Source organism: Paramisgurnus dabryanus, chromosome 10 (genome assembly GCF_030506205.2).
Source record: "Paramisgurnus dabryanus chromosome 10, PD_genome_1.1, whole genome shotgun sequence".
NCBI lineage: Eukaryota > Metazoa > Chordata > Actinopteri > Cypriniformes > Cobitidae > Paramisgurnus > Paramisgurnus dabryanus.
This window is the reverse complement of record NC_133346.1, coordinates 35,766,097-35,787,298: the sequence shown is the minus strand read 5'-3', so window position 1 is coordinate 35,787,298 and position 21,202 is coordinate 35,766,097. Positions and strand designations below refer to the sequence as shown.

The window sequence follows — 21,202 nt, the reverse complement described above, 5'->3', positions numbered from 1 at the left end:
TCTCTACGATGTTCTGATGCGGAGATATAAGGCTTTGTTTACTCTGTTGCTAGGGTACTGTATTTGGTTGCTAGGGAAAAAAATGCCATCCCATAATGATTACAATCTGAGTCACGAGTCAAACGGTCCAACCCCCGTGTCTCTACGATGTTCTGATGCGGAGATATAAGGCTTTGTTTACTCTGTTGCTAGGGTACTGTATTTGGTTGCTAGGGAAAAAATGGGCATCCCATAATGATTACACTCCGAGTCACGAGTCAAACGGTCCAACCCCCGTGTCTCTACGATGTTCTGATGCGGAGATATAAGGCTTTGTTTACTCTGTTGCTAGGGTACTGTATTTGGTTGCTAGGGAAAAAATTGGCATCCCATAATGATTACACTCTGAGTCACGAGTCAAACGGTCCAACCCCCGTGTCTCTACGATGTTCTGGTGCGGAGATATAAGGCTTTGTTTACTCTGTTGCTAGGGTACTGTATTTGGTTGCTAGGGGCGTGGCTTAAAAGCTTTGGGAATATCCTGATAGACTAATTGGATGTCTGAGGAAAATGAGCCCACCCCCTTGTCTTTACGACATTGTAAAGCAAAGATATCCCATCTGGAACTTTTTTATTCCCTTATATGGGCATGTTTCCTGCCCCATTACAAGTCAATGGGAAAATTCGGGTGCCTTCTACATCCCAGGGGTACAACTTACACCCCATTGTGATCCATGTTCTTACAGAGTCTACCACCGTCTTCAAATAATGTAACCCACATGTTTCTACAAAATCCTCGCTCGTACCTATGACCCGTCAAAGTTTTTGCAATGTTAAGTCTATGGGATTTTCCCCCATTGACTTTTCATTGGGGCACTTTTGGGCGCCTCTTACACCCCAGGGGTACAACTTACACCCCAATGTGATGTATGTTCTTACAGAGTCTACCACCCTCTTCAAATGTTGTAACCCACATGTTTCTACAAAATCCTCGAGCGGAGCTATGACTCGTCAAAGTTGGGCGCAATGTTAAGTCAATGGGATTTTTCGGGTGGTTTTTCGCCCCCCTTTCGGAAATCCTGCACCCGATTGCTTATAAAAGTCATAGCACACCTCTCCTCAATAAGTCGGTCGATTTGAGCCCTCTTTCATGGGTCTACGACAAACCGTGCGGGACGAGTTAGGTGCCGAAAAAACGTGCAGATGTAAGAATAAAATATAACTAGATAGGTACATTTCCTGAAGAAAATGTGAAGTGGTGCTTGCCGTAGCAAAATTCCCGGGACAATATATGATTATACTCCAACCCAAAAGTAAAACGGTCCAACCCCCTTGTGTCTACGATGTTCTGATGTGGAGATATAAGGCTGTGTTTATCCGGTTGCTAGGGTACTGTATTTGGTTGCTAGGGAAAAATTTGGCATCCCATAATGATTACACTCTGAGTCACGAGTCATACGGTCCAACCCCCGTGTCTCTACGATGTTCTGATGCAGAGATATAAGGCTTTGTTTATTCGGTTGCTAGGGTACTGTATTTGGTTGCTAGGGAAAAGTTTGACATCCCATAGTGATTACCCGCCGAGTCACGAGTCAAACGGTCCAACCCCCGTGTCTCTACGATGTTCTGATGCTGAGATATAAGGCTTTGTTTAATCTGTTGCTAGGGTACTGTATTTGGTTGCTAGGGAAAAATTTGACATCCCATAGTGATTACCCGCCGAGTCACGAGTCAAACGGTCCAACCCCCGTGTCTCTACGATGTTCTGATTCGTAGATATAAGGCTTTGTTTACTCTGTTGCTAGGGTACTGTATTTGGTTGCTAGGGAAAAAATTGGCATCCCATAATGATTACACTCTAAGTCACGAGTCAAACGGTCCAACCCCCATGTCTCTATGATGTTCTGATGCGGAGATATAAGGCTTTGTTTACTCTGTTGCTAGTGTACTGTATTTGGTTGCTAGGGAAAAAATTGGCATCCCATAATGATTACACTCTGAGTCACGAGTCAAACGGTCCAACCCCCGTGTCTCTACGATGTTCTGATGCGGAGATATAAGGCTTTGTTTACTCTGTTGCTAGGGTACTGTATTTGGTTGCTAGGGATAAAATTGGCATCCCATAATGATTACACTCTGAGTCACGAGTCAAACGGTCCAACCCCCGTGTCTCTACGATGTTCTGATGCGGAGATATAAGGCTTTGTTTACTCTGTTGCTAGGGTACTGTATTTGGTTGCTAGGGAAAAAATTGGCATCCCATAATGATTACACTCTGAGTCACGAGTCAAACGGTCCAACCCCCGTGTCTCTACGATGTTCTGATGCGGAGATATAAGGCTTTGTTTACTCTGTTGCTAGGGTACTGTATTTGGTTGCTAGGGAAAAAATTGGCATCCCATAATGATTACACTCTGAGTCACGAGTCAAACGGTCCAACCCCCGTGTCTCTACGATGTTCTGATGCGGAGATATAAGGCTTTGTTTACTCTGTTGCTAGGGTACTGTATTTGGTTGCTAGGGAAAAAATTGGCATCCCATAATGATTACACTCTGAGTCACGAGTCAAACGGTCCAACCCCCGTGTCTCTACGATGTTCTGATGCGGAGATATAAGGCTTTGTTTACTCTGTTGCTAGGGTACTGTATTTGGTTGCTAGGGAAAAAATTGGCATCCCATAATGATTACACTCTGAGTCACGAGTCAAACGGTCCAACCCCCGTGTCTCTACGATGTTCTGATGCGGAGATATAAGGCTTTGTTTACTCTGTTGCTAGGGTACTGTATTTGGTTGCTAGGGAAAAAATTGGCATCCCATAATGATTACACTCTGAGTCACGAGTCAAACGGTCCAACCCCCGTGTCTCTACGATGTTCTGATGCGGAGATATAAGGCTTTGTTTACTCTGTTGCTAGGGTACTGTATTTGGTTGCTAGGGATAAAATTGGCATCCCATAATGATTACACTCTGAGTCACGAGTCAAACGGTCCAACCCCCATGTCTCTATGATGTTCTGATGCAGAGATATAAGGCTTTGTTTACTCTGTTGCTAGGGTAGTGTATTTGGTTGCTAGGGAAAAAATTGGCATCCCATAATGATTACACTCTGAGTCACGAGTCAAACGGTCCAACCCCTGTGTCTCTACGATGTTCTGATGCGGAGATATAACTGTTTGAATTTTATGTTGCTAGGGTGCTCAAAAGTGGTTGCTAGGGGCGTGGCTTAATACCTATGTAAGGATCCTGAGAGACTGATTGGATGCCTGAGTAAAATGAGCCCACCCCCATGTCTCTATGACACTGTGGTGCAAAGATATCCATCTGGGCATTTTATAATGGCAGTCTATGGGAGATGTTGCTAGGGTGCCCAAAATTGTTGCTAGGGGCGTGGCTTAATAGCTCTGGGATGATCCTGAGAGACTGATTGGATGCCCGAGTAAAATGAGCCCACCCACTTATCTCTACGACACTGTAAAGCAAAGATATCCCATCTGGAACGGTTTTATTCCCTTATATGGGCGTGTTCCCTGCCCCATTATAAGTCAATGGGAATTTTCGGGGGCCTCTTACACCCCAGGGGTACAACTTACACCCCAATGTCATGTATGTTCTTACAGAGCCTACCACCCTCTTCAAATGTTGTAACCCACATGTTTCTACAAAATCCTCGAGCGGAGCTATGAGTTGTCAAAGTTGGGCCCAATGTTAAGTCAATGGGATTTTTCGGGTGGTTTTTCGCCCCCCTTTCGGAAACCCTGCACCCGATCGCTTATAAAAGATATAGCCACCATCTCCTCAATAAGCCGGTTGATTTGAGCTCTCTTTCATGGGTCTACGACAAACCGTGCGGGACGAGTTACGCGCCGAAATTTTGTCCAGAAATAAGAATAAAAATAATAATAATATCCCTGAGCAATAGTAATAGTGATGCTTTGCATAAATGCAAGCACCACTAATAATATCCCTGAGCAATAATAATAGTGATGCTTTGCATAAATGCAAGCACCACTAATAATATCCCTGAGCAATAATAATAGTGATGCTTTGCATAAATGCAAGCACCACTAATAATAATAATAATAAGTATGCAAGATAGTAATAGTGATGCTTTGCATAAATGCAAGCACCACTAACTAGATATTAAAGTTTGAAGACAAACTTTATGTTGGCTTGAAAAAGCGTAGCCTGAACGTCTAAAACGGTTTGACAGAAGTTTAGTTTAGTAGGCTATCTGGCTGTTGGTATGTTTAGGTATGAAGGTAGCATGATTTAACATGATTTATCATGATGCCAACATGATAAACATGAAGCTAGGATGATTAGCATGATGCTAGCATGATTAACATGAAGCTAGTATGATGCTAGCATGATTAGCATGAAGCTAGCATGGTGCTAACATGATTAGCATGAAGCTAGCATGATGTTAGCATGATTAGCATGAAGCTAGCATGATTAGCATGATGCTAGCATGATTAACATGAAGCTAGCATGATGCTAGCATGATTAGCATGAAGTTAGCATGATTAGCATGAAGCTAGCATGATGCTGGCATGAATAGCATGAAGCTAGCATGATGCTAGCATGATTAACATGAAGCTAGCATGATGCTAGCATGATTAGCATGAAGTTAGCATGATGCTAGCATGATTAGCATGAAGTTAGCATGATTAGCATGAAGCTAGCATGATGCTGGCATGAATAGCATGAAGCTAGCATGATGCTAGCATGATTAGCATGAAGCTAGCATGATGATAACATGATTAACATGAAGGTTGCATGATGTTAGCATGATTAGCATGAAGCTAGCATGATGTTAACATGATTAGCATTAAGCTAGCATGATGCTAGCATGATTAGCATGATGCTAGCATGATTAGCATGAAGCTAGCATGATGCTAACTTGAAGCTAGCATGATGATAGCATGATTAGCATGATGCTAGCATGATTAACATGAAGCTAGTATGATGCTAGCATGATTAGCATGAAGCTAGCATGGTGCTAACATGATTAGCATGAAGCTAGCATGATGTTAGCATGATTAGCATGAAGCTAGCATGATTAGCATGATGCTAGCATGATTAACATGAAGCTAACATGATGCTAGCATGATTAGCATAAAGTTAGCATGATTAGCATGAAGCTAGCATGATGCTAGCATGATTAGCATGAAGCTAGCATGATGTTAGCATGATTAGCATGAAGCTAGCATGATGTTAGCATGATTAGCATGAAGCTAGCATGATGCTAGCATGATTAGCATGAAGCTAGCATGATGCTAGCATGATTAGCATGAAGCTAGCATGATGCTAGCATGATTAGCATGAAGCTAGCATGATGCTAGCATGATGCTAGCATGATTAACATGAAGCTAGCATGATGCTAGCATGATTAGCATGAAGCTAGCATGATGGTAGCATGATTAGCATGATGTTAGCATGATTAGCATGAAGCTAGCATGATGGTAGCATGATTAACATGAAGCTAGCATGATGTTAGCATGATTAGCATTGAGGCTAGCATAATGCTAGCAAGAAGCTAGCATGTTGCTAGCATGATTAGCATGAAGCTAGCATAATGCTAGCATGATTATCATGTTGCTAGCATGATTAGCATGAAGCTAGCATGATGCTAGCATGATTAGCATGAAGGTAGCATGATGCTAGCATGATTAGCATGAAGCTAGCATGATGTTAGCATGATTAGCATGAAGTTAGCATGATGCTAGCGTGATTAGCATGAAGCTAACATGATGCTAGCATGATTAGCATGATGCTAGCATGATTAACATGAAGCTAACATGATGTTAGCATGATTAGCATGAAGCTAGCATGATTAGCATGAAGCTAGCATGAAGTTAGCATGAGGGTAGAATGATTAGCATGAAGCTAGCATGTTGCTAGCATGATTAGCATGATGCTAGCATGATTAGCATAAAGCTAGCATGCTGCTAACATGATTAGCATGAAGCTAGCATGATGTTAGCATGATTAGCATGAAGCTAGCATGATGTTAGCATGAAACTAGCATGATTCCAGCATGATTAGCATGAAGCTAGCATGATTCTAGCATGATAAGCATGAAGCTAGCATGATGTTAGCATGATTAGCATGAAGGTAGCATGAGGCTAGCATAATTAGCATGAAGTAAGCATGAGGTTAGCATGACTAGCATGAAGCTAGCATGATTTAACGTAAAGCTAGCATGATTAGCATGATGCTAACATTAGTAGCATGATGCTAGCACTATTTAGCGTGCAGCTAACAAGATTTAACATGAAGTTAGCATGATTTAGCATGAAGTTAGCAAGATTTATTATGAAATTAGCATAAAGCTAGCATGAAACTAGCATGAAGCTAGTATGACTTAGCATGGAGCTAGCATGAAGCTAACATGACCCAAAGACCCAACCCCCATGTCTCTAAGATGTTCAGATCCAGAGATATAAGGCTTTGTTTATTATGTTGCTAGGGTGCTCAAATTGGTTGCTAGGGGCGTGGTTTAATACCTCAGTAGGAATCCTAAGAGACTGATTGGATGCCTGAGTAAAATGAGCCCACCCCTATGTCTCTATGACACTCTGGTGTAAAGATATCCATCTGGGCTTTTTATAATGGTAGTCTATGGGAGATGTTGCTAGGGTACCCAAAATTGTTGCTAGGGGCGTGGCTAAATAGCTTTGGGGCGATCCTAAGAGACTGATTGGATGACTGAGTAAAATGAGCCCACCCCCATGTCTCTACGACACTCTAAAGTAAAGATATTCCATCTGGGACGCTTTTATTCCCTTATATGGGCATGTTTCCTGCCCCATTATAAGTCAATGGGAAATTTTGGGGGCCTCTTACACCCCAGGGGTATAGCTTACACCCCATTGTGATGTATGTTCTTACAGAGCCTGTCAGCCACCTTAAATGTGGTAAGCCACAAGTTTCTACAAGTTTCTCACTCACAGCTATGACCCGTCAAAGTTTGTCTCAATGTTAAGTCAATGGAAATTTTGGGGTGTTCGAGACCCCCGTTTAGGAATTCGGAAGGTCCCATCAGTTAGAAAAGATATAGCACACTAAGTCAGACCAGTCTGAAGGTCTGTGGAAAATTTGGTGCATGTAGCTTGAAAGCCCTAGGACGAGTTAGTGTTTATAATTTTGGGGGGAGAAAAAGAATAATAATAATAATAATAATAATAAGTTTAATAGCAATAACAATATATTGGCTTTTTCAAAGCCAACATAATAACTAGATAGAAAAGTTTGAAGACAAACTTTATGTTGGCTTGACAAAGCCTAGCCTGAACGTTTAAAAAAGTTTGAGAGAAACTTAAAACAAGTTTAGTTTAGTAGTCTAACTTTCCGTAAACATGATTTAACAAAAAGTTAGCATGTTAACATGATTTAGCACTAAGTTAGCATGATGTTAACATGAATTAGCATGAGTAAGCATGATGCTAACATGAATTAGCATGAAGCTAGCTAATGCTAACAAGAATTAGCATGAAGCTAGCTTGATGCTTACATGAATTAGTATGAAGCTAGCATGATGTTAACATGAATTAGCATGAGTAAGCATGATGCTAACATGAATTAGCATGAAGCTAGCATGATTGTAACATGAATTAGCATGAAGCTAGCATGATGCTAAAATGAATTAGTATGAATCTAGCATGATGCTAACATGAATTAGCATGAAGCTAGCATGATGCTAACATGAATTAGCATGATGTTAACATGAATTAGCATGAAGCTAACATGATGCTAACATGAATAAGCATGAAGCTAACATGATGCTAACATGAATAAGCATGAAGCTAGCATTATGCTAACATGAATTAGCATGAAGCTAGCATGATGCTAACATGAATTAGCATGAAGCTAACATGATGCTAACAGGAATTAGCATGAAGCTAGCATGATGCTAACAGGAATTAGCATGAAGCTAGCATGATGCTAACATGAATTAGCATGAAGCTAACATGATGCTAACAGGAATTAGCATGAAGCTAGCATGATGCTAACATGAATTAGCATGAAGCTAGCATGATGCTAACATGAATTAGCATGAAGCTAGCATGATGCTAAAATGAATTAGCATGAAGCTAGCATGATGCTAACATGAATTAGCATGAAGCTAGCATGATGCTAACATGAATTAGCATGAAGCTAGCAATGATGCTAACATGAATTAGCATGACGTTAGCATGATGATAACATGAATTAACATGAAGCTAGCATGATGCTAACATGAATTAGCATGAAGCTAACATGATGCTAACATGAATTAGCATGAAGCTAGTATGATGCTAACATGAATTAGCATGAAGCTAGCATGAAGCTAACATGAATTAGCATGAAGCTAGCATGATGCTAACATGAATAAGCATGACGTTAGCATGATGCTAACAGGAATTAGCATGAAGCTAGCATGATGCTAGCAAGAATTAGCATGAAGCTAGCATGAATTAGCATGAAGCTAGCATGATGCTAACATGAATTAGCATGACGTTAGCATGATGCTAACATGAATTAGCATGACGTTAGCATGATGTTAACATGAATTAGCATAAAGCTAGCATGAAGCTAACATGATGCTAACATGAATTAGCATGAAGCTAGCATGAAGCTAACATGAATTAGCATGAAGCTAGCATGATGCTAACAGGAATTAGCATGAAGCTAGCATTATGCTAACAGGAATTAGCATGAAGCTAGCATGATGCTAACAAGAATTAGCATGAAGCTATCATGATGTTAACATGAATTAGCATGAAGCTAGCATGATGCTTACATGAATTAGCATGAAGCTAGCATAATGCTAACATAAATTAGCATGAAGCTAGCATGATGCTAACATGAATTAGCATGAAGCTAGCATGATGCTAACATGAATTAGCATGAAGTTAGCATGAAGCTAACATGAATTAGCATGAAGCTAGCATGAAGCTAACATGAATTAGCATGAAGCTAGCATGATGCGAACATTTATTAGCATGAAGCTAGCATGATGCTAACATTAATTAGCATGAAGCTAGCATGATACTAACATTAATTAGCATGAAGCTAGCATGATGCTAACATTAATTAGCATGAAGCTAGCATGATGCTAACATTAATTAGCATGAAGCTAGCATGATGCTAAAATTAATTAGCATGAAGCTAGCATGATGCTAACATTAATTAGCATGAAGCTAGCATGATGCTAACATTAATTAGCATGAAGCTAGCATGATGCTAACAATATTAGCATGAAGCTAGCATGATGCTAACATTAATTAGCATGAAGCTAGCATGATGCTAACATGATTTACCATGAAGTTAGCAAGATTTATTATGAAATTAGCATAAAGCTAGCATGAAACTAGCATGAAGCTAGTATGACTTAGCATGAAGCTAGCATGAAGCTAACATGACCAAACGACCCATCCCCCATGTCTCTATGATGTTCGGCTCAAGAGATATAAGGCTTTGTTTATTATGTTGCTAGGGTGCTCATATTTGGTTGTTAGGGGCGTGGCTTAATAGCTCAATAAGAATCCTAATAGACTGATTGGATGCCTGAGTAAAATAAGCCCACCCCCATGTCTCTATGACAGTGTGATGCAAAGATATCCATCTGGGCATTTTATAATGGCAGTCTATGGGATATGTTGCTAGGGTGCCCAAAAATGGTTGCTAGGGGCGTGGCTTAATAGCTTTGGGATGATCCTGAGAGTCTGATTGGATGCCCGAGTAAAATGAGCCTACCCCCATGTCTCTATGACACTGTAAAGCGAATATATTCCATCTGGAAAGTTTTTATTCCCTTATATGGGAATGTTTCCTGTCCCGTTATAAGTCAATGGGGAATTTTGGGTGCCTCTTGCGCCCCAAGGGTGAAACTTACACCCCAATGTAATGTATGTTCTTACAGAGCCTGCCAGCCTCTTCAAATGTGGTAACCCACAAGTTTCTACAAAATTCTCGCTCGCAGCTAGAACCCGTCAAAGTTTGTCCAATGTTAAGTCAATGGGACTTTCGGAATTTTAATGTCCCGTTTTAGGAATTCTGTAAGTCGGATCCCTTCAAAAAGATATAGCACACTTCTTCAGACTAGTCAGAAAGTCCGTGGAAAATTTGGTGAATGTAGCTTGAAAGCTGTCAGACGAGTTAGCTGCGGAAATTTTAGTGTCAGAAGAAGAAAAAGAATAATAATAACTAGATAGTAAAGTTTGAAGACAAACTTTATGTTGGCTTGAGAAAGCGTAGCCTGAACGTTTAAAACGGTTTGACATAAGTTTAGTTTAGTAGGCTATCTGGCTGTTAGTATGTTTAAGTATGAAGGTAGCATGATTTACCATGAAGCTAGCATGATGTTAGCATGATAAGCATGAAGCTAGCATGATGCTAGCATGATTAGAATGAAGCTAGCTTGATGCTAGCATGATTAGCATGAAGCTAGCATGATAAGCATGAAGCTAGCATGATGCTAGCATGATTAGCATGAAGCTAGCATGATGCTAGCATGATTAGCATGAAGCTAGCATGATTAGCATGAAGCTAGTATGACTAACATGATGTTAGCATGATTAGCATGAAGCTAGCATGATGCTAGCATGAAGCTAGCATGATGCTAGCATGATTAGCATGAAGCTAGCATGATGCTAGCATGATTAGCATGAAGCTAGCATGATGTTAACATGATTAGCATGAAGCTAACATGATGCTAGCATGATTAGCATGAAGCTAGCATGATGCTAGCATGATTTGCATGAAGCTAGCATGATGCTAGCATGATTAGCATGAAGCTAGCATGATGCTAGCATGATTAGCATGAAGCTAGCATGATGCTAGCATAATTAGCATGAAGCTAGCATGATGTTAGCATGATTAGCATGAAGCTAGCATGATGCTAGCATGATTAGCATGAAGCTAGCATGAAGCTAGCATGATTAGCATGAAGTTAGCATGAGGCTAGCATGATGCTAGTATGATTAGCATGAAGCTAGCATGATGCTAGCATGATTAGCATGAAGCTAGCATGATGTTAGCATGATTAGCATGAAGCTAGCATGAAGTTAGCATGATTAGCATGAAGCTAGCATGAAGTTAGCATGATTAGCATGAAGCTAGCATGAAGCTAGCATAATTAGCAAGAAGCTAGCATGAAGCTAACATTTATTGCGTTGCTAGGGTACTAAGTTTGGTTGCTAGGGAGAAAATTGGCATCCCATAATGATCACCCTTCAAGCCACAAGTTAAACGGTCCAACCCCCGTGTCTCTACAATGTTCTGATGCGGAGATATAAGGCTTTGTTTATTCCGTTGCTAGGGTACTAAGTTTGGTTGCTAGGGAGAAAATTGGCATCCCATAATGATCACACTTCAAGCCACAAGTAAAACGGTCCAACCCCCGTGTCTCTATGATGTTCTGAAGCGGAGATATAAGGCTTTGTTTATTCCGTTGCTAGGGTACTAAGTTTGGTTGCTAGGGAAAAAATTGGCATCCCATAATGATTACACTTCAAGCCACAAGAAAAACGGTCTAACCCCTGTGTCTCTACGATGTTCAGATCCAGAGATATAAGGCTTTGTTTATTATGTTGCTAGGGTCTTCATATTTTGTTGCTAGGGGCGTGGCTTAATACCTCAATAAGAATCCTAAGAGACTGATTGGATGCCTGAGTAAAATGAGCCAACCCCTATGTCTCTATGACACTCTGGTGCAAAGATATCCATCTGGGCTTTTTATAATGGTAGTCTATGGGAGATGTTGCTAGGGTACCCAAAATTGTTGCTAGGGGCGTGGCTTAATATCTCTGGGGTGATCCTAAGAGACTGATTGGATGCTTGAGTAAAATGAGCCCACCCCCATGTCTCTAAGACACTCTAAAGTGAAGATATTCCATCTGGGACGCTTTTTTCCCTTTTATGGGCATGTTTCCTGCCCCATTATAAGTCAATGGGAAAATTTGGGGGCCTCTTACACCCCAGGGGTACAGCTTACACCCCATTGTGAGGTATGTTCTTACACAGCCTGTCAGCCTCCTTAAATGTGGTAAGCCACAAGTTTCTACAAGTTTCTCACTCGCAGCTTTGACCCGTCAAAGTTTGTCTCAATGTTAAGTCAATGGAAATTTTGGGGTGTTTCAGCGCCCTGTTTAGGAATTCGGAAGGTCCCATCAGTTAGAAAAGATATAGCACACCTCGTCAGATCAGACCGAAAGTCTGTCCAAAGTTTGATGGCTGTAGCTTGAAAGCTCTAGGACGAGTTAGAGTTAGAAATTTTAGTCTCAGAAGAAAAAGAATAATAATAACTAGATATTAAAGTTTGAAGACAAACTTTATGTTGGCTTGAAAAAGCGTAGCTTGAACGTTTAAAACGGTTTGACAGAAGTTTAGTTTAGTAGGCTATCTGGCTGTTAGAATGTTTAAGTATGAAGGTAACATGATTTAACATGATGCTAAGATGATAAGCATGAAGCTGGCATGATGCTAGCATGATTAGCATGATGCTAGCATGATGCTAGCATGACTAGCATGAAGCTAACATGATGCTAGCATGATTAGCATGAAGCTAGCATGATGCTAGCATGATTAGCATGAAGCTAGCATGATGCTAGCATGATTAGCATGAAGCTAGCATGATGCTAGCATGATTAGCATGAAGCTAGCAAGATGTTAGCATGATTAGCATGAAGCTAGCATGATGCTAGCATGATTAGCATGAAGCTAGCATGATGCTGGCATGATTAGCATGAAGCTAGCATGATGGTAGCATGATTAGCATGATGTTAACATGATTAGCATGAAGCTAGCATGATGCTAGCATGATTAACATGAAGCTAGCATGATGCTAGCATGATTAGCAAGAAGCAAGCATGATACTAGTATGATTAGCATGAAGCTAGCATGATTAGCAAGAAGCTAGCATGATGCTAGCATGATTAGCATGAAGCTAGCATGATGCTTGCATGATTAGCATGAAGCTAGCATGATGTTAGCATGATTAACATGAAGCTAGCATGATGTTAGCATGATTAGCATGAAGCTAACATGATTAGCATGAAGCTAACATGATGCCAGCATGATAAGCATGAAGCTAGCATGATGCTAGCATGATTAGCATGAAGCTAGCATGATGCTAGCATGATTAACATGAAGCTAGCATGATGGTAGCATGATTAGCATGAAGCTAGCATGATGCTAACATGATTAGCATGAAGCTAGAATGATGCTAGCATGGTTAGCATGAAGCTTGCATGATGCTAGCATGATTAGCACGAAGCTAGCATGATGTTAGCATGATTAGCACGAAGCTAGCATGAAGCTAGCATGATATTAGCATGTTTAGCATGAAGTTAGCATGATGTTAACATGATTAACATGAAGCTAGCATGATGTTAGCATGATTTTAGCATGATTAGCATGAAGCTAGCATGAGGCTAGCATGATTAGCATGAAGCTAGCATGAGGCTAACATGATTAACATGAAGCTAACATGATGTTAACATGATTAGCATGAAGCTAGCATGATTTAACATGAAGCTAGCATGATTAACATGATGCTAACATGATTAGCATGAAGCTAACACTATTTAGCCTGAAGCTAACAAGATTTAACATGAAGCTAACATGATTTAGCATGAAGTTAGCAAGATATATTGTGAAATTAGCATAAAGCTAGCATGAAACTAGCATGAAGCTAGTATGACTTAGCATTAAGCTAGCATGAAGCTAACATGACCCAAAGACCCAACCCCCATGTCTCTATGATGTTCAGATCCAGAGATATAAGGCTTTGTTTGTTATGTTGCTAGGGTGCTCATAATTGGTTGCTAGGGGCGTGGTTTAATACCTCAATAAGAATCCTATTAAGACTGATTGGATGCCTGAGTAAAATGAGCCCACCCCTATGTCTCTATGACACTCTGGTGCAAAAATATCCATCTGGGCTTTTTATAATGGTAGTCTATGGGAGATGTTGCTAGGGTACCCAAAATTGTTGCTAGGGGCGTGGCTTAATAGCTCTGGGGCGATCCTAAGAGACTGATTGGATGACTGAGTAAGATGAGCCCACCCCCACGTCTCTACGACACTCTAAAGTAAAGATATTCCATCTGGGACGCTTTCATTCCCTTATATGGGCATGTTTCCTGCCCCATTATAAGTCAATGGGAAATTTTGGGGGCCTCTTACACCCCAGGGGTATAGCTTACACCCCATTGTGATGTATGTTCTTACAGAGCCTGTCAGCCTCCTTAAATGTGGTAAGCCACAAGTTTCTACAAGTTTCTCACTCACAGCTATGACTCGTCAAAGTTTGTCTCAATGTTAAGTCAATGGAAATTTTGGGGTGTTCGAGCCCCCCGTTTAGGAATTCGGAAGGTCCCATCTGTTAGAAAAGATATAGCACACTCCGTCAGACCAGTCTGAAGGTCCGTGGAAAATTTGGTGCATGTAGCTTGAAAGCTCTAGGACGAGTTAGTGTTCGTAATTTTGGTCTCAGAAAAAGAATAATAATAATAAGTTTAAAAGCAATAACAATATGTTGGCTTTTTCAAGCCAACATAATAACTAGATATTAAAGTTTGAAGACAAACTTTATGTTGGCTTGAAAAAGCGTTGCCTGAACGTTTAAAACGGTTTGACAGAAGTTTAGTTTAGTAGGCTATCTGGCTGTTGGTATGTTTAGGTATGAAGGTAGCATGATTTAGCATGATTTATCATGATGCCAACATGATAAACATGAAGCTAGGATGATTAGCATGATGCTAGCATGATTAACATAATGCTAGCATGATGCTAGCATGATTATCATGAAGCTAGCATGATGCTAACATGATCAGCATGAAGCTAGCATGATTCTAGCATGATTAACATGAAGCTAGCATGAAGTTAGCATGATGGTAGCATGATTAGCATGAAGCTAACATGTTGCTAGCATGATTAGCATGATGCTAGCATGATTAACATGAAGCTAGCATAATGCTAGCATAAAGCTAGCATGTTGCTAGCATGATTAGCATGAAGCTAGCATAATGCTAGCATAAAGCTAGCATGTTGCTAGCATGATTAGCATGAAGCTAGCATGATGCTATCATGATTAGCATGAAGCTAGCATGATGCTAGCATGATTAGCATGAAGCTAGCATGATGCTAGCATGATTAGCATGAAGCTAACATGATTAGCATGAAGCTAACATGATGTTAGCATGATTAGCATGAAGCTAGCATGATTAGCATGAAGCTAGCATGATGCTAACATGATAAGCATTAAGCTAGCATGAAGTTAGCATGATGTTAACATGATTAGCATGAAGCTAGCATGATGTTAGCATGATTAGCATGAAGCTAGCATGAAGTTAGCATGATGGTAGCATGATTAGCATGAAGCTAGCATGTTGCTAGCATGATTAGCATGATGCTAGCATGATTACCATAAAGCTAGCATGTTGCTAGCATGATTAGCATGAAGCTAACATGATGTTAGCATGATTAGCATGAAGCTAGCATGATTCTAACATGATTAACATGAAGCTAGCATGATTCTAGCATGATTAGCATGAAGTTAGCATGATTCTAGCATGATTAACATGAAGCTAGCATGAAGTTAGCATGATGGTAGCATGATTAGCATGAAGCTAGCATGTTGCTAGCATGATTAGCGTGATGCTAGCATGATGCTAGCATGATTAGCATGAAGCTAGCATAATGCTAGCATAAAGCTAGCATGTTGCTAGCATGATTAGCATGAAGCTAGCATAATGCTAGCATAAAGCTAGCATGTTGCTAGCATGATTAGCATGAAGCTAGCATGATGTTAGCATGATTAGCATGAAGCTTGCATGATGCTAGCATGATTAGCACGAAGCTAGCATGATGTTAGCATGATTAGCACGAAGCTAGCATGAAGCTAGCATGATATTAGCATGTTTAGCATGAAGTTAGCATGATTCTAGCATGATTAGCATGAAGTTAGCATGATGTTAGCATGATTAACATGAAGCTAGCATGATGTTAGCATGATTTTAGCATGATAAGCATGAAGCTAGCATGAGGCTAGCATGATTAGCATGAAGCTAGCATGAGGCTAACATGATTAACATGAAACTACCATGATGTTAACATGATTAGCATGAAGCTAGCATGATTTAACATGAAGCTAGCATGATTAACATGATGCTAACATGATTAGCATGAAGCTAGCACTATTTAGCTTGAAGCTAACAAGATTTAACATGAAGCTAACATGATTTAGCATGAAGTTAGCAAGATATATTGTGAAATTAGCATAAAGCTAGCATGAAACTAGCATGAAGCTAGTATGACTTAGCATTAAGCTAGCATGAAGCTAACATGACCCAAAGACCCAACCCCCATGTCTCTATGATGTTCAGATCCAGAGATATAAGGCTTTGTTTGTTATGTTGCTAGGGTGCTCATATTTGGTTGCTAGGGGCGTGGCTTAATACCTCAATAAGAATCCTATTAAGACTGATTGGATGCCTGAGTAAATTAAGCCCACCCCTATGTCTCTATGACACTCTGGTGCAAAGATATCCATCTGGGCTTTTTATAATGGTAGTCTATGGGAGATGTTGCTAAGGTACCCAAAATTGTTGCTAGGGGCGTGGCTTAATAGCTCTGGGGCGATCCTAAGAGACTGATTGGATGACTGAGTAAGATGAGCCCACCCCCATGTCTCTACGACACTCTAAAGTAAAGATATTCCATCTGGGACGCTTTCATTCCCTTATATGGGCATGTTTCCTGCCCCATTATAAGTCAATGGGAAATTTTGGGGGCCTCTTACACCCCAGGGGTATAGCTTAAACCCCATTGTGATGTATGTTCTTACAGAGCCTGTCAGCCTCCTTAAATGTGGTAAGCCACAAGTTTCTACAAGTTTCTCACTCACAGCTATGACTCGTCAAAGTGTGTCTCAATGTTAAGTCAATGGAAATTTTGGGGTGTTCGAGCCCCCCGTTTAGGAATTCGGAAGGTCCCATCAGTTAGAAAAGATATAGCACACTCCGTCAGACCAGTCTGAAGGTCCGTGGAAAATTTGGTGCATGTAGCTTGAAAGCTCTAGGACGAGTTAGTGTTCGTAATTTTGGTCTCAGAAAAAGAATAATAATAATAAGTTTAAAAGCAATAACAATATGTTGGCTTTTTCAAGCCAACATAACTAGATAGGTACATTTCCTGAAGAAAATGTGAAGTGGTGCTTGCCGTGGCAAAATTCTCGGGACAATATATGATTATACTCCAACCCAAAAGTAAAACGGTCCAACCCCCGTGTCTCTACGATGTTCTGATGCGGAGATATAAGGCTTTGTTTACTCTGTTGCTAGGGTACTGTATTTGGTTGCTAGGGAAAAAATTGGCATCCCATAATGATTACACCCCGAGTCACGAGTCAAACGGTCCAACCCCCGTGTCTGTACGATGTTCTGATGCGGAGATATAAGGCTTTGTTTACTCTGTTGCTAGGGTACTGTATTTGGTTGCTAGGGAAAAAATTGGGATCCCATAATGATTACACTCTGAGTCACGAGTCAAACGGTCCAACCCCCGTGTCTCTACGATGTTCTGATGCGGAGATATAAGGCTTTGTTTACTCTGTTGCTAGGGTACTGTATTTGGTTGCTAGGGAAAAAATTGGCATCCCATAATGATTACACGCCGAGTCACTAGTCAAACGGTCCAACCCCCGTGTCTCTACGATGTTCTGGTGCGGAGATATAACACTCTGTTGCTAGGGTACTGTATTTGGTTGCTAGGGAAAAAATTGGCATCCCATAGTGATTACACTCCGAGTCACGAGTCAAACGGTCCAACCCCCGTGTCTCTACGATGTTCTGATGCAGAGATATAAGGCTTTGTTTACTCTGTTGCTAGGGTACTCTATTTGGTTGCTAGGGAAAAAAATGGCATCCCATAATGATTACACTCTGAGTCAGGAGTCAAACGGTCCAACCCCCGTGTCTCTACGATGTTCTGATGCGGAGATATAAGGCTTTGTTTACTCTGTTGCTAGGGTACTGTATTTGGTTGCTAGGGAAAAAATTAGGATCCCATAATGATTACATTCTGAGTCACGAGTCAAACGGTCCAACCCCCGTGTCTCTACGATGTTCTGATGCGGAGATATAAGGCTTTGTTTACTCTGTTGCTAGGGTACTGTATTTGGTTGCTAGGGAAAAAAATGGCATCCCATAATGATTACACTCTGAGTCACGAGTCAAACGGTCCAGCCCCCGTGTCTCTACGATGTTCTGATGCTGAGATATAACTGTTTGAATTTTATGTTGCTAGGGTGCTCAAAAGTGGTTGCTAGGGGCGTGGCTTAATAACTATGTAAGGATCCTGAGAGACTGATTGGATGCCTGAGTAAAATGAGCCCACCCCCATGTCTCTATGACACTGTGCTGCAAAGATATCCATCTGGGCATTTTATAATGGCAGTCTATGGGAAATGTTGCTAGGGTGCTCAAAGTGGTTGCTAGGGGCGTGGCTTAATAGCTCTGAGATGATCCTGAGAGACTGATTGGATGCCCGAGTAAAATGAGCCCACCCACTTATCTCTACGACACTGTAAAGCAAAGATATCCCATCTGGAACGATTTTATTCCCTTATATGGGCGTGTTCCCTGCCCCATTATAAGTCAATGGGAAATTTCGGGTGCCTCTTACACCCCAGGGGTACAGCTTACACCCCATTGTGATGTATGTTCTTACAGAGCCTACCACCCTCTTCAAATGTTATAACCCACATGTTTCTACCAAATCCTCGAGCGGAGCTATGACCCGTCAAAGTTCGGCCCAATGTTAAGTCAATGGGATTTTTCGGGTGGTTTTTCGCCCCCCTTTCGGAAATCCTGCACCCGATCTCTTATAAAAGTCATAGCACACCTCTCCTCAATAATCCGGTCAATTTGAGCCCTCTTTCGTGTGTCTACGACAAACCGTGTGGGACGAGTTACGCGCCGAAAAAGTGTGCAGACATAAGAATAATAAGATATAATAATAATAAGTATGAGCAATAATAATAGTGATGCCTTGCATAAATGCAAGCACCACTAATAATAATTTTTGGAATAGTAATAGTGATGCCTTGCATAAATGCAAGCACCACTAATAAGTATGCAAGATAGTAATAGTGATGCTTTGCATAAATGCAAGCACCACTAATAATAATAATAAGTTTAATAGCAATAACAATATATTGGCTTTTTCAAAGCCAACATAATAATAATAAGTTTAAAAGCAATAACAATATGTTGGCTTTTTCAAGCCAACATAATAATAAGTTTAAAAGCAATAACAATATGTTGGCTTTTTCAAGCCAACATAATAATAATAATAAGTTTAATAGCAATAACAATATATTGGCTTTTTCAAAGCCAACATAATAATAATAATAATAATAAAAAGCCCAGTAAGAACAGTACAGCGCATTTTCAATGCACTGTAATAATAAAAAGCCCAGTAAGAACAGTACAGCGCATTTTCAATGCACTGTAATTATAGTTTGTATATAAAATGGCATATTGTTTATAGTGTTAAATATTAAAAAATAAAAAAAATAAAAATACGTGTTAATACGTTCGCATTATGAAATTAGCATGATGTATGAAGATAATTTCATCATTTTTACAATGCAATGTAAACTTTATATTAAACAACAACAGCATTCGTCTTGTAAACGGATTTGAAATGATCATGTGCTGACTGTCGCGCGTCACATAGACGAGAGAGTCAAGTGAGATCTGCTTAACTCATCTTTAAGTTTAATTTCATCTCAAGTATCAAAGGGTTTGTGCTCTCTATCATTGAAAACGGGCGAGCAAACAGCACGCGCAGGGTTAATGTACTTGTGAATGACGGCTCACAAACGCGCGGGTTATAGGCTGTATGTGTGCTTGTTGTCAATGAGATTACTTCTCACAAACACGCTCAAGCGCGGGATATGTGTGCTTGTCAATGACGGGCATTAAATCCGTCGAATTCCGCGGAGTTTTCTGCCGAAATCTGCGGGCGCGAATTCCGTTTGTGTCTGCCTGTATACTCCTGCTGCTATTTAAGTTGTCACGTTATTGTTTGTAACTGTTCTGATTCGTTTTTTCTATATATATAAGTTTGTTATTCATAAGTGATAACCTGCTGTTTCAAACATTAAGTAAAAAAGTAATTCAGACAACCCTGTTTATGACTGTCACTGTTTATAATTTTGTGATTGAATCTCCATTACGGTGGGGTTTTTATGCGCACGGGGGGGGGGGTTTGCTAGATATTCGAATATATTCGGATACATTGCATGATATTCGAAATCCGTTCGAATTTGATTTTTCTGAAAAGTGACAGCCCTATTAGGCGTATCGCATGTGAATCACGTGTCATTTCAAAATAAGTGCCTGCTGCACACACGTCATAATGGTTTATGATAAAAGATACCTGCATTATCTCATGCGTAATCAGAGTTTAATGTTAAGTGAATGTGTTGCGTGTATTTTGTGAACGTGAGCATCTCTTTTATCATAAAAGGTTTTGACGCGTGTGCAGCAGGCACTTCTTTTGACAAGACACGTGATGCACATGGTTTACATGATGTAACAAACACATATTTTTGAAGACACGAGCAACACACATGACACTCTGAACACTTATTTTGAATTCGCACCCCTCAGAAGAGCAGTCACGAGCCGCCACTGGCCAGGACAGTATTTAATATAACTCTGATTGTGTTTGGCTAAAGAAAGAAAGACAAACATCTTGGATAACATGGGGTTGAGTAAATAATCCTTCAAAGCTAAAAGTTTACGTAAAAATTATAATTGTATCATTTACTCACGTTCATGTTGTTATAAACTTGCCAAAAATTCTTTAATCTGATAAATGATGTCAATCATACAGTTGATGGTACCCATTGACTTCCATAATAGGAAAAAGACATTTTATTGAAGTAAATGAGCAGCTGTGTACTTAACATCATTTATCAAAATATCTTGTTTTGTGTATATCACAATAAATAAACTCATGCTGGTTAAGAACATAAACCGGGCCTGTGTGACCACTAAAGCACAATAAAAAACATGTAAAGCTATCTTACCTTGAAAGAAAATTTGACACGGACTACTGAAAATCTAATGAAGGAAAAAGACAAAAAATCATATATTATGCACAAATGTTAAAAACAACATTGCAGTGTAGTGTTTAGTATAATGCATTTCAAATAAGTAAATTC

At 40.1% G+C, this 21,202-nt stretch overlaps 1 protein-coding gene across 8 annotated transcripts in view; it reads right to left on the bottom strand.

Moving 5' to 3' along the window:
• LOC135745955 (uncharacterized) overlaps positions 1–21,202 on the bottom strand; it is a 605,494-nt gene that overhangs the window by 26,796 nt on the left and 557,496 nt on the right. For all 8 annotated transcript variants that reach the window (XR_012337822.1, XR_012337823.1, XR_012337828.1 and 5 more), the window contains one exon: positions 21,068–21,101. The gene's annotated coding sequence lies outside the window, so the exon portion shown is untranslated. The remainder of the gene's footprint in view (positions 1–21,067; positions 21,102–21,202) is intronic.